The sequence below is a fragment of the Elephantulus edwardii genome, unplaced genomic scaffold, assembly GCF_000299155.1.
Source record: "Elephantulus edwardii isolate Elephantulus edwardi_28Jun2011 unplaced genomic scaffold, EleEdw1.0 scaffold00236, whole genome shotgun sequence".
Lineage (NCBI taxonomy): Eukaryota > Metazoa > Chordata > Mammalia > Macroscelidea > Macroscelididae > Elephantulus > Elephantulus edwardii.
In genome coordinates, this window is record NW_006399986.1 from 1,937,307 (window position 1) to 1,951,206 (window position 13,900).

Sequence of the window (13,900 nt, forward strand, 5' to 3'; positions counted from 1 at the left end):
GATGCTGCCAATAGGTCCAGTGGTGAGAATCTTTGTCTTCTTGACATTGAGCCTCAGTCCATACTGAAGGCTACAGTCCTTGACCCTTCACAACAAGTGCATGAGGTCCTCCTCAGTTTCAGCAAGCAGGGTTGTGTCATCTGCATAACGCAGATTGTTAATAGATCTTCCACCAATCCTGATGCCACAATTCTCCTCATAGAGCCCAGCCTCTCGGATAATCTGCTCTGCATACATGTTGAAAAGGTATGGAGACAGGATGTATCCCTGGCATACACCCTTCCCAATTTTGAACCATGCAGTGTTACCCTGCTCTTTTCTGACTACTGCCTCTTGGTCCAATTACAGGTTTTGCATTAGCACAATTAAATGTTCTCAGATTCCCATGTGTATATAAATGTGTCCCCATGGGAAACAGGATCAGCACATCATAATCTATTCAAGAGTTGAAACAAGGTGAATAAAATATGGAGCAGGGAAAGAGGACCTTCTCAGATAAGGCAAACCTAGGACTAGTGAAAATTGGCTAGAGATTGTTCCAGAGCTACAGATAATTTTTTAAAAAAGAAATTATTACTTGTTCATTGTTGCACATTTTTTTTCTTCCCTCCCCCAGTCCACTTTGCAATGCATCCCTTGTTCCAGATTGTTCCATACATATAATGGCTAAGCATATATTCCTTTCAAACATATATTCCTTTCAGACAGTTCTTCCCCTCATCTGGACTCTAAGGTGAATCTCCCATGGGTTTTCAGAAGCTGAGGATTCCAGCTGCCTGGCCTTGTGTTTGCAGCACCACTCCTTACTCAATTCGCCACCAGAACTCCTCATTTACAGGCTTCTTGTTTTGTTAGGGGCTCTTGCGTATGATTCATAATGATGCTATGAACAGTCATTCTGAAATGTGCTCTATCCTGTGCCATTCTCATCATCTCTGACACTAGAGGCCATTGCTCAAGTCAGAGTGTCAATTCCTTTTGTTGGGAGTCTTCCTCTCCTTCACTGACCCTCTACCCTTCCAAACATGATGTCCCTTTCCAAGGAAAAGCCTTGCCTAGCTACATGTCCAAGATATGAAAAGCGAAGCTCGGTTATTCTTGCCTCCAGAGAACACTCCGGCCACAACCTTTCCAGGACATATCTGTTTGTTTTACTGAAGTCCATGTGAAGTTCAGTACTCTTCTCCAGCACCAAAACTCAAAGTCATCAGTTCTTCTGTGATCCTTATTCGTTGCCCAGCTCTCTGATGCATAACAGGTGACTGAAAAGACGATGACCTGAATCAGGTGCACCTTAGTCTTCAAACTGACATCATTGCTCTTCAGTATTTTGGAAAAGGCCCTGAATGCAGACTTGCCCAATGAAATATGTTTTCTGACTTCTGGTACCAAAGTGTTGAGTGATGATCCAAGGAAGATGAAATCATTGGCAGCTTCAATCTTTCCTCCATCTATCATAATGTTGACTGGTGGGCCTGTGGTGATGATCTTTGTCTACTTGATGTTGAGAAGTAATCCATACCTAAGGCTGTAGTCCTTGATCTTCTGCCCCAGGTGTTTCATATCCTTCTTACTTTGAGCAAGCAAAGTTCTGTCATCAGTATAACACAGGTTGTTGATGAGTCTTCCCCCAAACTTGATGCCACACACCTCTTCATAGAATCTGGCTTCACAAACACTTTGCTCAGTACACAGACTGACTAGGTAATGGAGAAAGGATACCACCCAGAGGCACACCCTTCCTGCTCTTAAACCAAGCAGCATTGCTTTGTGTGTTTGCATAACAGGCTCTAGAGTGTGGCAAATAGACAACAACAACAATCAAGTACCATCTACCTGAGGGAAATTTCTGGGGATACAAGGATGTGGATCAGGTCAAGACAGTCCATATTCTAGAGCGAGGGCTGCATGGTGGAGGGGACCTGGGGGAGTGTTTGTAAAACAATGAAAGAATCTTTTCTTTTACTTTTCCATAATTTTTGGACTCATGTACTTATAACTTGTTAGTCAAATTTGTGTCTTCTAGGTTGCAGCACCCCCATGATACATCTTGAAGGATATGTACATGTACAGCCAAGCACAATCAATAAGAGTGCATCTGAATTCCAAAATCAATCTCCATAATAGTCTATGTGTTTCCTACTGCCAAAGGGGCCCTTTAGAGTAGTGAGAGAAGATCTTCACCCTGAAACCCACAGCGTCCCTTTTCAGCAGGAAGTAGCTAAGAGAATACGCCGTCCCCTTTTCCTTATGACTCAGGGTGAAGTCTCTCTCAGGGAGGAGTGATAGGGAATGGCAAAGATACACTGACAAAGAAGATTAATCAGAACTGGCTTTGACAAGCACTGTGGCATTTGGACAAGAACAAACTGGGAGGAGGGTAGAGAGAATAGTGCAACAATGAATGAATGGAAGCCCAAAATCTCTGTAAATGTTTATGAAAATTAATAAAATATAATTATAGAAAAAAAAAAGACAGTCCATATTGAGTGCATCTTTTTTTTTTTTTTGGTCTTAATTTTAATGAAAGTTTACAGACACTTAGGATTTCGTCATTCATTGTTGCACTTTTCTCCCTGCCCAGCCATTCCCCACCCACCCCCAATTCACTCTTCTCCTTGAAAAGAAAAACTCTTTCATTGTTATGTAATCCCCCACACACAAGTGCATCTTTTTGAGACAAGTCTCTGGCTCAAGTGGAGGGAAACAAGAAATAGAAGTACCTTCATTCTATGGATAAGAGCTAATCAGTAGTGATCCAGAAGGCGAGGAAGCACTCACCTCCCTCTGCACGACGAGCAGCCCACTGTCCAGAGCCTGTGTCCCCGCGTGGTGTTGCTACAGAAGGCAGCGCTGCCAGGGGCTCACCCACACACACCACCAGGCACCAGGGCCCCGAAGAGGGGGGTGGCCCATCTCTCCCTGCATGCCAGCTTCTCCTGCTTGGATTTCTTAGACCTCCTGGCCTCATGCAAATCTGTGTGTAAACGGACCTCATTATAAGAGCTTTCTGCAGAGACCCTGGTGACTCTGAGGTCTTTGGACCCCTTGGTGCAACAATGTAAGGTGAAAATGTACTTCCAAGGTTTTTCAAAGAGCAGAGAAACTGTGGGAAGAAACCCGAGATGTGAGAGAAAACCTAAACTTGCACCATTCAAAACCCCCTCACGATGCTGGCTGTTGCCAAGGGCACTGATTACTCTGAACAGCTTTGCCAATTGTTGAACAGGGAAAGCCTTCACTCCAGGAACTCATTTGTTTTGTCTCTGGCCTGGCCAAAGAGAGCAATCACAAGTAACAGCACCTTCGCAGGAAGGTAGGTGAAAACCTCACAGGCCACTGTCCTTGGATCTGTGGTTTGACTCCCCAGAGAAGCAGAAAGAGGAAAAACCACATCATCCAACTGTAGCCAGATTTGGACCATGACTGTGAATCTCCAGGGGTTACCACAGCACCTGCCGAGTACACGTTTACTCTTGTGACTCAGCTTACACATCTGGTTCAGTCACAGGTACTGTCACAAGGGAAGCTGTAGAGGAGGCAGCAAAATGAGTTGGGGAAAAGAGGATGAAGAAGGAACGAGAATGAAGCAAAATAGGGTGTTTGGAGATGAAGAGGATGAGATCAGTGAGACTGGGGAACTGCCTGTCCCTCTGACAAGTACTATGCCCAACAATAGGGGACCCTGGTTTTCTGAGGTGGGGGAATATTTCCACAACCTTCCACCACGAGTTGGGCACCACCTCAACCAATATGTCACCTGCAAAACTCTTAATCATCTGACATGGGGTGAAATGTCTCTGACTCTGATATGTCTGCATTCTTAGAAGTACCACCAAATTTAAGGAACGAAAGAAAAAAATATGTCAGTTAAACTTTATTAAATCTTTATTAACTGTAAATTAACAACTTTAGTGTCTTTGTACTATCCAGACTGGAAGACAATAAAAAAAGGGACAAAGCGTTTAAAAATCACATATCAGGGTGTGTGTGTGGGGGGGAAATCACATATCAAATGAAGGTCCATTCCGGCAGTCTATTAAAAAGCCAGCACAACAGGTGAGCTCTGGTGGCCTAATGGCAAGAAGCTGCACTGCAATCCCAGAGGCGTGCAGTTCAAATCCACCAGATGCTCTGCTGGAGAAGGAGGAACAATCACCTCCTGTATCAGTCAAATCTGATTTGATGGTACACACATAAAAAATAATAATAAAATTAAAAAAAAAACCAAAAGTCTTAGACTTCTTCAGGGTAAAGCCTCTGGTGCATGTCAGCGTTTCCAAACCTGGAAGTGTGCTCTAGCGAGTAATGAGATTTGACTTCTGGATAAGGCCTGGTCAAGACTCCTTGCCAACATAAGCCTTCTCCCCCCAAGTCTCTCCTCTGGTATGTAATTACATCACATATTGTGTAAAGCTTCACTTCTATTTTCTAACAAAAATAGTACGTATGAGGGTGTCCTGTGCTTGCCAGTAGATTGGACATTCTGGTAAAGTGCTGACAGTTCATGCAAACATAAGGTTTCTCTTGTAATGTGTCCTCTGGTGTCTGCTGAGAACTGATAAAAATGTAAAGCATAGCCCATAATTACTTGCAAACAAGAGTTCTCACGAGTGCATCTTCTAATGAAAAATGAGATCTGACTTTAAACTTTGCCCACACTCCATGCCAACACAAAGTTCCTCTCCCTTAAGCTTCCAATGTTTCCACACTTGTATGACGCAATCTGGTGTTTCCCACACTCCTTGCCCAGAGAAGCCTTCTTCTCTGAGTGTCTCCTCTGGTGACGGATGAGTTTGGACTTATCGTTAAAGTTTTGCCCACACTCCTTGCAAACACAATGATTCTGTCATGAGTGCATCCTTTGGAATGTGACATCCAGATAAAGGCTTGCCCACATCTTTGAACACTTAAGGCTTCTCACCTGAGTGCCTCCACTGGCGAGTGTTAAGATGTGACACTGTGCGGAAGGCTCACTCACATTTCTTGCAAACATTAATCTCCCTTGAGAGTGTCTTCTGGTGTACAATGAGATATTTCCTAACAGAGCCTCTCCTACTCTCTTTGCAAACATCAAGTTTCTCTCCTGAGTTTGTCCTCTGGTGTACAGTGAGGTCTGAAGCCTCACTCAGACTGCTTGGAAACTTAACACTTCCCTCCTTTGTGATGCATCTAGTGTATGATGAGACTGAAGAAACAGTCATTGCAAACATAGGGCTTCTCCCCTGCATGTGTCCTTTGCTGTGGGTTAAGATGTAACTTTCTGGAAAAGGCTTGCTGACATTCCTTGGAAACCCAAGACTCTGCCCTAAATGTGTCCTTTGGTTTTCAATATGACTTACAGGTAAAGGCATTCCGTCACTCAAAGCAAATAAAAGGCTTCTCCCCAGAGTGTGTAATTTGGTGTCCACTGGTTTTTATTATCAGGGTAAAGTTTTACCCACAATCACTCCAAACCTAAGGATTCTCTGCTGGGTGTGTCCTCTGGTGTCTTGGGAGATGTGATGACTGGGAAAAGCCTTGCCCAAATTCTGTACAAACATAAGGCTTCTGCCCTGAGTGTGTCCTCTGGGGTACAATGAGATTGGATGACTGCGTAAAGTCGTGTCCACATTCCTTGCGAACATATGTCTTCTCCCCTGAGTGAGTCCTCTGGTGTATGAGGTTTTCTGACTGGGAAAAGGCTTGACCACATTCCTTGCACACATAAGTTCTCTCTCCTTAGTGTGTCCTCTGGTGTTTGATGAGATTTGACGACTAGGAAAAGTTGAGCCCACATTCCTTGCAACCATTAAGGCCTCTCCCTTGAGTGCGTCCTCTGGTGTACAGTGAGATTTGATGACTGGGAAAAGGCTCGCCCACATTTCTTGCAAACATAAGGCTTCTCCCCTGAGTGTGTCCTCTGGTGTCTAACGAGATTGGAGACCTGAGAAAATGACTGACTACACTCCTTGCAAACAAAAGGCTTCTCTCCTGTGTGTGTCCTCAGGTGTGAGGTAAGATATGCCTTCTGGGTAAAGCCTCGTGAACACTGCTTACAAACATGAGGCCTCTCCCCTGAGTGTATCCTCCGGTGAACAGTAAGATATGACTTCCTGGCAAAAGCTCGTGTGCACTCCTTGCAAACATAAGGCTTCTCCCCTGAGTGTGTCCTCTGCTGTGTGATGAGATCTGGTAACTGAGTAGAGTCTTGCTGATTCTCACTGCAAAGTAAAGGTCTTTTCCGGAGGAGAGCTCTCTGGTTTGTAGTGACGTTTAATACCACACCAGAGGCTAGGGTTTCCTTATTATACCTAACAGATTCAAAATTGGAGGTTTCTAATCCCTTCCATGTTTGCTCTGATTCCACAAAATTCACTGTTTGGGTTGAGCTGGGCTCCAGCCCTCGGAGTTTCCTCTCCCTGGGGATGGTTGACTCACTTTGGGTTGAGCTGGCAATGCAATAGGCATCTGGTCCACATTCCCATGGAGCTGCTCTCTTCCCTGCCCTTCCACAGGAAGCGTTGGAGACTTCTCTCTCCTGACCTTCTGTGCATTCACTCCAGCAGGTCTCTTGAGAATCCTGATGTTCTTGCTGGGTCTGAGGCCCTGGGCTCCCCCCTGCTGGGTGGACATAATGTTCTGCATACAACTCTGGGAAGACCTGTTGCACATACTGGGTGAGGAACTGCGGACAGCAGAAAGCCAGAAGGCAAGAGGAAGAGGTGTAGACTGGTGGCTCTGTTTCTGCTGAAGAGAGAAAGTTTGCATTAGAGTGGCTATAATGGGGATGGTCGGGCTGTCTTTCTGCTCTCATGACAGGCACTGTCTCATCCATGGAGTCCCCTACTACAGGATCCACAGACTACCACCAAAAATCACAACCAAAAAAGCAAGTCAACAAACTCTCCCTGGTTGAGGGCATGGTGCCACTCTCAGCTCCTAATTTAGATCAGGGGTTGACAGTAGCCACCGATGCTGAGGTTAGCTTTAACCACAAGCTGTTTTGTATTATATAGGAACAATGACATTTGGGGGGGGGGGAATTACTAGAACTGATTGTGTCTCTGCCTGACCAAGGAGAACCTGCCTCTAGGAATTACAAGGCTATTCACCTTTACAGAGGCTGACTTCAGATTCTTTTAATCAGGACTGGCTCACCACACTCAATGTCCACATTTATGTTAGACGCTAAGTTCACAACCACTGGGCCCCCAGGATTCAGATAACATGTTGTAGGAGACTACAAAATGTCAAGGGAGGGGGGAGGGAGGGAAGGAGGGAGGGAGGGAAGAGAAGAGAAGAGAAGAGAAGAGAAGAGAAGAGAAGAGAAGAGAAGAGAAGAGAAGAGAAGAGAAGAGAAGAGTCTATACTCACCCAAGGACAGGAGATTATTATAAATTTCCAGCATCACTTCTTTGTACAAACTCTTCTGCTCGGAGCTCAGGGTCTTCCATTCTGCCTCTGTGAAATCCACACTGACATCCTCAAAGGTAACAGGTTCCTAGAATGAAGGAGATATAGATAAACAGTAGTTCACCATCAAGGTTCACAACGAGCAGAGTTTCATTTGTCTTGAAGAGTCTGCATGTGAGAAGTTTAACTGCTTATTTTCAGGAAACAGTTCTCAATAGCAAGGTCTTCTGCATAAGATTATACCTAGTTTTGTGATCAAGTCTAAGGGTAGCAGCTGATGACCAACACCTTCTGGTCCTCTCAATCATGTGAATTCATGAGAGAAATTACTTAGGACCATGTGACTCTAGGGCCACTTTTCAAAGACCTGTCCAAATAGTTATCAGACATTAGGTGGAATTTGGGTGGCCAAGTGGTCAGAAATTCCACTCCCAACCCGAAGACAGCCAAAGTGAACCCAGCAACCACTTCCTGCTAGACAGATGGGCAATCTCTCCTCTTGTGATTTACAGCTTCTGAAAACTTAGTGGAGGGTTAGCTAAGAGGGAGTTCAGACCTGATGGTATATAATTACATGGGGTCTTTTTTAGCATATTTCAAAGTAATCTACATGAGATCTTCCATTTTCAAGAGAGATTATTTCTAAAAATATAATTATGGCCATAGTGAGTTGCAGTGTTTGCAGATTAGCTTTGCCTGGTCTGTTATGAAAATTCTGTAGATTGACCTTTATTTTAGGAGAAGAAAAATACAATGATAATGTCCACATGGATAGAATGAATTCTAATTTGCAAAACTATCCTGCAGAACTTAATGAGGTTCAGAGTGTTGGTGATCTAGAACTTCACAGAATCGAAACTGACTAGAAACACTGAGAAAATGAAAAGCAAGTATATTATTGTTATTATTACGTGCCATCAAATTGTAACTAATAGTGAGCCGATGTAGAAAATCTCTGAACTCTGCCCTTACCTGTGCCAGTCTCACTGTCTTCGACACATCTACCCCCATTACCTCAGTTACTGTGTTAATCTATCACATCTGGGGTCTTCCTCTCTTGTGCTGTCCCTCCACCCTTCCAAGCATGACATCCTTCTCCAAGGACTGGTCCATCCCAGCAATACACCAAAGGAAGTGAGGCAGAGCTTCAAAAAGCTTGCTTCAAGGATTTTGAGGCTCTGTCTTTCATAACTTTGGGCATGTAGCCAGGAGAGACCAGTCTTTAGAGAAGGGTATCATTCTTGGAAGGGTGGTGAGACAGCACAGGAAAGAAACACTCCAAATGAGACGAATTGACACAGTAACTGGAGCACTGAGGGTAGATGTGTCAGAGACAGTGAGAATGTCTCAGGATAGAGAAGCGTTCAGAGCTATTGCGCAAAGGGTCAGTATGAATCGTAGTTGACTTGATGGCACATAACAACAAACAACTTGTACTTTAAGTCTGATACTTTATTTGTTCTTCATTGCTCTTTGGACTTCTTTTAAAAAAGAGAAAAAGAAACAAGCAAAACAGCTCACCAGTAAAAAACTAATCTTGAATGACAATAACAAGTGTGGAAAAAGAAAAATTCTAATCCTTGAAGAAAGGAAAAAACAGTGCTTGCCTCTAAAAAGCAACCTGATTTCAACTTCTCCAGGACAGATCTGTTTCTTCTCTTGGTAGTCTATGGTAAGTTCAATCCCCTTCTCTAGTACCACAACTCAAAGGCATTAAGTTGTCTTCTGTCATCCTTAGTTATTATATAAAAATATTGCTGATGTTCAATATTTTATTTGTTGAAAATATTTTTTCTTTCCTGTTCCTATTTCATGACATATCAGATATTTCAATATAAAAGAATAAAATAATACAATTCATAAAGTCACCTAGGATGAACTGCACTACCAACACAGATGACAGGGACTTTGTGTTTCTAGCAGTTTGAATCCTCCAGACTCTTGGAGGGAGAAGAATGGGTCACCTCCTTGTCCGAAGATTTAAAGCCTTGGAAAACTGAAGGAGCCTGTCAAAGAAGGCTGGAGACCTGTATGCACCCTATATATGAGGGTGCAATTGTCCACTGTATACAACTCAACAAGATGGGTCTGAACTAGCTCAGGGGTCTGAAACGAGTGCACATCTGAATGTGAGGAACGTGGCAGACGGCAACATGTGGAACCAGGTGGCTTACAGAACTGGGTGTGAGGACATTGTCTGCTCTGTGCTGTCACCTCTCTCTGTGTCAGCACTATTGCTACTCAAGAGCAACCAGTCATCGTGTCCCAGCTGGGAGGGCCATGAAAACTCAGGAGGACCTCCAGCTGGACTCCACCTACAGCATCCATGGTAGGAGTGGGGAGCCACAGAAGGCTGTACCCTGTTCCAGGAAAATAAAGAAGGGATCAAGGTGCACCCTGAGCCTCCCCAGTGTTCCCTCTGACCATGCAATGTCTTCAATTGGCTTATTAGTAAGTAATAAAAGACTTACTTTCCCTAAAAAAGAAACACACCTTTAAGGAACTCTTAAAGAACTATACTTTCATGCCAGGTCTGTGCTCCCTGCCAAGAATTACAGGGAGCTTATAGTTTGATCCAGGCCCTACAAGGAGGGTATCTGTGTCTATCTGCCCCTGGATGGAGTCTTTCACAATCCCTAAATTATCTTTTGGTTGCAGGAATGGCATTACCATTTCTATTATACCTGTATTTCATTAACTCCATCTTTCTTGAGAAATTAATTGCAGACACAAGTCAGAAATAGAAGGGCAGTGCCAGGTCTCACAACATGTTAATTCAAGATGACAACTTGTCTATTTTCTTCTCCCCAAGTGCTGAACAGACAGGGCTTAGCCTCATTTACTCCCGGGACTTCCACCAGGACTGGACTCACACCATCCCTGGACTCACACCATCCCTAGACTCACACCATCCGTGGACACACACCACTTCACTTCAGGGCCCCAAGGGTACCCCCCCCCCCGACCTTTTTCTGCATGATTTTTTTTTTTTGCAAGGGGAAAAGGGATCCAGGTATTTAAGCCCAGAGGCTTCCTTTCGCTTCTTTCTGGCCTCGACCACGGGAGGAACCCTAACACCCGACCCCAAATCCCCGGGAGCTGGGGCTTCCCCTTCACCATCAACAAACTCACCATAAAGCGGCCACTGCAGCCCCAGATTCTCTCCTTAAAATACACGTCCATCACCAGCAGTGTTTGCAGAATGAAATCTCTCCCACGTCCACCCCGAGGACCACCTGCCAGAAGACCCGGATGACCTCACACCCGGCTGGTTGCCACACCAACTCCAAGGGAGTCTGCGTGACAAAATCACCCGATTGAGGCGAAAACTTCAAGGAAGTCAGCCTCTCGGAACGTGTGCTTTCTCCATGATTGTTCTTGGCCTTTCTGTAATTTCTCTTCTATTGTCTCTTTGTGTTTTCTATGTGGGACAGGGAAAAAAGGCTGTGTTCTTTACACAAAGTGTTCCTACTAAAAGTTTGTTAGATGTTCCCAGAAAGAACTAAATGGAGGTGACGACTTTGATGTGCAAACATTACCTCCGGTTCTTTTAGCATTAGAAAACTTCTCAAGAATAATACAATTTTAAGGGAATTCATGGATGCATTATAACAAAAAGAATTAATGGTGGAAATCCTAGAGATGACCACTCCAGAGATTCCTAGATTTCTAGGGCTTATAAGAACTCCTTCAAAAGAAAAACCCAAACCCTTGCCCCCCACCATGAGAACACCAGGTGGAAGAATTATTTATCTATTAGGTAATGGTTGTTTGTGGCAGCCCTCTATTGGGAGAGGCCCTTACAGAATTCCAGAGCCTACAGATAAACCTCTTCCATATACTGGAAAATATGATTAATTTAATGCAAAACACCCTGATGGTTTTTGGGATATGTTTTTCAAAAGGCTTGAAAGTGACCAGAAGGAAGATGTTATGAAAGGTATAAGTGGTAAAATAAATCATGAAACATGAGATTAGAATGATGAATTTAGGTGATATTATGATCCAAAACATCCTTTTTATAAACCAAAGCCCCCTTATTGAGATAGTGATCACCCCTGGAATAATGGAAAGTGTAAAATAATGGAAAGTGTAAAAGTGTTGTCTTTTGAATGGAAATAAATAATATTGTAAATTTAGCTAAAAACGTAAAGTATATCAGCTTAAATTTAAAATGTAACTTTTTTACTTTGTAACTTTGCTACCAAACAAGTTGAAGAACAGGTTTAAAAACAGGTTTAAAAAGAAAATGTTTAAGTGAAAAGCCATTGTTTAACAAGCTCTCCAATTACCAAAGAACCATGACCATAAAGAATAGAATAGCTGTGTGCAAGAAAATAATGTCAACTTTATTCTTACTTTTGTTGTTTTGGGTTTTTTTTTTGGCTGTTGATTAAGCCTCTAATTGTAAAAATGGAATATAAATGTAGCATGTTAAATGCAATAAGCAAGGAAGAAAGAAGGAGAATTAGAATGACTTAGAATGAAAATCATCAAGCTCACTTGACTGTTTGTCTTGTGTTCTTTCATCGTCCCTTCGCCGAACTTCTACCCACCTTCGTGTTCCCTCTTTGAGACCCTAGACCTCAGGCTTACAAGCCCCTCCCGACTGGAGCAGCCCGTGGCAGTTGCCGCCTGGAACCTGGGGCTCGAAAGTGAGGAACACCCAGGTAAGCTATCTCTCCTCTTTGTTTCTTTAAATATTTTTCAAGTCAGAAGTCGGCTCTCGTCGCAGAATGCTGTAGGTTCGCCCGAAGCATATTCGCTGGGTTAAGACGAGTAAGTGCAGATATTAATCATGGGACAATTACACTCAAAAGGTAAAAATCTTTTTGTTCCAGTTTTGAGTCATATGTTAGCTGCTCGCGGGGTAAAAGTCCCCTGAAAGAGTTTAAGTGAATTCTATGATTCTGTGTTAAAAGTAAGTCCTTGGTTTCCAGAGGAAGGTAGTCTTTCTCTTGGCAACTGGAAGAAGGTAGGTGCTGATATGAGACGTTTTTATGAAACAAAGGGTGCTGGGGAAGTCCCGGTACAAGCATTTGCTGTGAGGGTACAAATTAGAGACATGTTAATGGATAAGAGTGAAATGGAGATCTTCATGGAAGAGGCTCCTTCAATAGCTGAGGATCAGGAGGGTGCTCCCTTAATTTCAGACAGTAAAAAGAAATATTCTTCTTCTGAAGAGGTTTTAGCGCAGGCTGCGGCTCAGGAAGGTACTGATGATGAATGATTAGACTCCCAGGATGAGGCAGATTTAGAGGAAGAAGCAGCTAAGTATCATTGGGAAGATGATGGATATGGACCTTTTCAAATGTCCCAGACCTCTTCCAAAAAGGCCCTAAATGCACTACCGCCACCTAGCTATGGGGATGTGCCGAAAAATAATAAAATTAGAAAAAAAGTTAACAACTAGAAACATGGGCTAATTATATAGCTCCTGATAAAATTCAACATAATAAATCAATTAATTATTTAGGAAAGGTTATACATGATGAATATATTATGTCCCAAAAAATGCAGATGAAGACAGATAACTTAAAGACTCTTAATGATTTTCAGAAATTATTAGGGAACATTAATTGGATCTGGCCATATTTAGAAATTACCACTGGAGAGCTTGATCCTTTGTTCAATATATTAAAAGGAGATGCTTCTCCTAAATCTAAAAGAAGTTTGACATTAGAAGCATTAGAAAAATTAAAGATAATTGAGGATAAGATACAGACTGCTAAAGTAGTACAATTAGACTATACCAAAGAGTGGGCTTTAATAATATTAAAGTCTAAATTTACACCAACAGCATGCTTGTAGCAAAATGGGATTCTAGAATGGACACATTTGCCTCATCCTCAGACAAAAATGGTGCCATCTTATGTTACTTTGTGTAGTCATTTGATTATGAAAGGAAGAATTAGGTCAAAAAAATTATTTGGCAAGGAAATGTCTTTAATAATAGTACCTTACAAGAGACATCAAATGGACTATCTATTACAAAATGATGACGACTGAGGAATTGCATTGGCTAATTATTCAGGTCAAGTTAAACATCACCTCCCACAAAACCCTATTTCAAAATTTGTACAAGAGACAGAAATTATTTTTCCTAATAAATACTCAGCAGAGCCTTCGAGGGGGCTATTACAGTATTTACTGATGGCTCATCCAATGGCAAATCTGCTGTTTATGCTATAGGGAAAACACCCATTGTTAGAATTAATCTGGGAATTTCTGCACAAAAGGCAGAGATTACAGCTGTGAGTATGGCTTTTGAACATTACAAAGAACCTTTTAACCTTTACACTGATTTAAAGTATGTGGTTCGTCCTTTTTCCTCATATTGAAACTGCTGTCATCTCAGGAGAATCTACTATTATTCTTCTATTAAAAGATTTACAAAAATTAATTCATGATCGAGATCATAAGTACAGTGTACAACATATTAGGAGTCATTCTGCTCTCCCAGGTCCTTTAGTGGAAGGAAATCAGAAAGCAGATATATTAACAC

At 42.6% G+C, this 13,900-nt stretch overlaps 1 pseudogene; it reads right to left on the bottom strand.

Moving 5' to 3' along the window:
- Window positions 1-5,358: 5,358 nt before the first annotated feature.
- The window catches only part of LOC102857496, a 43,274-nt pseudogene continuing 34,732 nt past the window's right edge, over window positions 5,359-13,900 (bottom strand).